This window comes from Rhagoletis pomonella, unplaced genomic scaffold (genome assembly GCF_013731165.1).
Source record: "Rhagoletis pomonella isolate Grant_MI unplaced genomic scaffold, Rhpom_1.0 Rhpom_scaffold_00009, whole genome shotgun sequence".
NCBI lineage: Eukaryota > Metazoa > Arthropoda > Insecta > Diptera > Tephritidae > Rhagoletis > Rhagoletis pomonella.
In genome coordinates this window covers 7,182,327-7,185,801 of record NW_023458563.1, presented here as the reverse complement: position 1 = coordinate 7,185,801, position 3,475 = coordinate 7,182,327, and the positions used below count along the sequence as shown (strand labels likewise).

Genomic DNA, 3,475 nt, shown 5'->3' with positions numbered 1-3,475 from the left:
ACCACAAATATACTCTTGCCTTTTGTAACGAGAGTTGCGAACGGGTTTGTGCTAAGAGTTTCGATAGGAGGACAGCTCCGCAAAGTTCTAAGCGTGGAAGGCTGACTGTATGAAGCGGGGCGACCTTACTTTTTGCAACAAAAAGTCGGCAAGTTGGTGGGTTTTCTCCATCTTGACAACGAATGTAAAGACATGCGCAATAAGCTTCCTGGGACGCATCGCAAAATCCATGAATTTGGACAGTGTACGTAGGAGAAAACCCAATCCATCCGGGTATTTTGATGGATTCTACTGAGCGAAGATTTTCTATGATTGTGTTCCACGTGTGTAGCGAGTTGGGCTTAGCGCATTCGTCCCAATCTGTTCCCTCTTTCCAAAGAGTTTGCAGGAGGATTTTCGCTCTTATCATTATAGGCGAAAGCCATCCTGCCGGGTCAAACAGTTTAGCAACTGAAGAGAGTATTTGGCGTTTGGTTGCCGAGTGTGGAGTTTGGGGTGGAATAAATGTATATGAAAAAGAATCAGATACTGCGTTCGACTGAATACCTAGAGTTTTTGTTGTACTCCGGTCTTCCAGTTTTAAGAAGTTTGAGTCTAAGAGATTGGTGCTGGGTATTTCATCGAGTATTTTGGAATTATTGGCTGTTATCTTCTTGAGTGGAAAGCCAGCCGAGTTTAGGGCTTGGGTTAGTTGAGACAATGAATTTTTTGCAGTTTCTAAATTATGCCCGCCGGAAAACACATCGTCTACGTATGTTTCCTGTTTAAGCACTTTTCCACACATTGGGAACTTGTGTTCAGAATCTTCGGCCAATTGGTGAAGAGTCCTGATGGCCAAGTAGGGGGCACAATTTACACCGAATGTCACTGTTTTCAGCTTGTAATCTCTTATTGGGTGTTCAGGTGTTTTTCGAAAAACGATCCTCTGAAAATCTTGATCGTTTTCGTGGACCAGTATTTGGCGGTACATTTTTTCAATGTCGCCGTTGAATACGAACTGGTAGAGTCTCCAATTGAGGATTAGAAATGTTAAATCAGTTTGGAGAGTGGGTCCTGTATAGAGAACATCATTTAGGAATTACCAGAGTTTGAAGATTTAGAAGCGTTAAAAACTACTCTCACTTTTGTTGTTCTACTCTCAGGGCGAAGAACCGCGTGATGGGGCAGGTAAAATGAAAAATATTTTCCGCTTCTTATAACTTCATGAGGTGTGGTGGGTTCCATGTGATTTAGAGTAAGGTATTCTTCTAAAACATCTGAGTACGTTTCTCTAATATCAGGTTTTTTGGCGAGACTCCGTTCAATACTTAAAAATTGGCTTATGGTTGAGAATCGGGAATGTCCAAGGGCGAGAGATTCCGGAAAGTCTTTTTTAAAAGGTAGTCGCACTTCGTATCGACCATCTGCTCTTCTAATTGTGGTGTTCTGGTATAGAGTTTCGCATATTTGGTCTTCTTCCGAGGGTTGAGCAGGGTCCACAAAGTCTTCTTGCTCCCAAAATCTTTTGAGCAGGTCGCATAATGAGTCGTCGGGTGTTGGTTCGACTCGGGTGGAGAATGCTGAGACTTGCGCTTGAACTGGGCCACTTAAAATCCATCCGAAGATGGTATTTTGTGCCAACAAGCTATCGGAAACATTTTTAACGCCTGACAGAAATATTTTCGGGGTTAAATCACTGCCTATCACCAAGTCTATTTTACCTGGAGTAAAACATAAGGGATCGGCAAGATCTAGCGAGGCGAATTGTGTCCAGTCAACATCCTTTACTGTGAATGCTGGTAGAAATTGGGTGAGTTGGGGTAGAACAATAGCATTTGTTTCTACTTTAATATTTGTGTCCGTTGTGCATAGGGTTATTGGGCAAATTTGGGTAGAATTCTGTACGATTCTACCACCCATACCGGAAATCTTGTAGTGAGCTTTTTTTGTTGGGAGTTTCAGCAAATTTTTCACTCTTGAGGAGATAAACGTTTTTTCTGAACCTGGGTCTATTAATGCCCTCACCTTATAAATGTCCCCTAAGTGAAAAATTGGAACTATAGCGGTTGGGAGTAGTATTTTTTCTTTACTACTTGTGTGATGCGATTGAATGGATTCCTGCTCTTGCTGCCTAGCCCCGGTTGAAGAGGTTGGGAGTTCATCGAGCTCCGTACTTCCTAGTGCTTCTTCTGTGGGCCTAGCTGTAGTTGTGTGCACTGTCGATTTTTTGGGTATTGAGTTTGAGTTTGAGTTTTGTGGGTTAAAATGTAACATCGAATGATGGGATTTTTGACAGTATACACACGTAAAGCTACTTCCACATTCTCTAGCTATGTGGGAAAATGCTAGGCAATTTTGACAGTATCCATTTTCTTTCACAAATTTCAATCTTTCTTGGACTGATATTGCTTTAAATTTTGGGCATGGTTTAAGTGGGTGTGCGGGTGAGACACTACATAATTTGCAGGAGTTTACATATTTCTGATCATTATGGTATGTACGAGTTTTGTTTGGGTTCGGGTTTGAGTTAAAACTTTGAGTTTTCGTTGAGTTAAATGAGGGTTGAAATTTCTGAAAATTTTGCTTTAAGTTTGTATTTTGAGTTTTCTTGGGTTTTTGGGGTCGGTGAGCATTTAACCTTTCCACTACTTCGTAGCGAGTGGTTAAAAATGCATCCATTTCGGACCAGAGTGGAAGGTCTTTTCTTGAAGAAAGAGACTGTTCCCAAAGAGCTAATGTCTCTTCGGGGAGTTTCGAGGTGCATATGTGTATTAGTATTGGGTCCCAGTTGGTTACAGACACGCCTTGGGATTTTAATATTGAGAGACAGTTATTAATACTCGTCTGTAATTTCTGAAGAGATTGGCTATTTTCGCTATAAACTGGGTTCAAGTTAAGAAGAGTTTTAAGCTGGTTATCAACAAGTATTCGACGATTTTCATATCGTGACCTTAGAGCTTCCCATGCGAGTTCGAAGTTTTCATCGCTGAGTGGGTACTGTTTGACAATGATACCAGCTGGGCCCCTTGTTTGTGATATAACTGTAAGTGATATAACTTTTGAGCGGGAGTTAACTTCGGGTGCCTTATGTATACCGCCGTAAACATATCTCTAAAGGCTGGCCACTCTTCATATCCACCATAAAAGTCCTGAGTATCGCATGGTGGAACTTGTAAAAATACTCCAGAAGATACCGAGTTAGTTTCTGCAGTTGCCGGGTTTAGTGTGCTAGGGACTGTGGCTTTGGGCTTAAAGAGTTCCAGAGCTTCCGTCATCTGAGCTTTACAGTTTTGGTAACTATCACTACATTTTGAGTATTTTTGCTCAACTGATTCACTAACATTTGAGTATGAGTCTGAGAGAAACATGGCCTGGTATGTTTCTAATACCATTTGCCAGTTTTGGTTGAGTTGCGCAATTTTTACATTTAAAAGAGCTTCAGTTTGGTATGAAACAAGGGAGGGTGACCATTTGGAGCAAAACATCTCCAATCTAT

General features: G+C 41.4%; 1 protein-coding gene across 1 annotated transcript in view; it reads right to left on the bottom strand.

The window, feature by feature from the left end:
- LOC118745560 (flocculation protein FLO11-like) overlaps positions 1-3,475 on the bottom strand; it is a 537,740-nt gene that overhangs the window by 175,781 nt on the left and 358,484 nt on the right. The window lies entirely within an intron of this gene.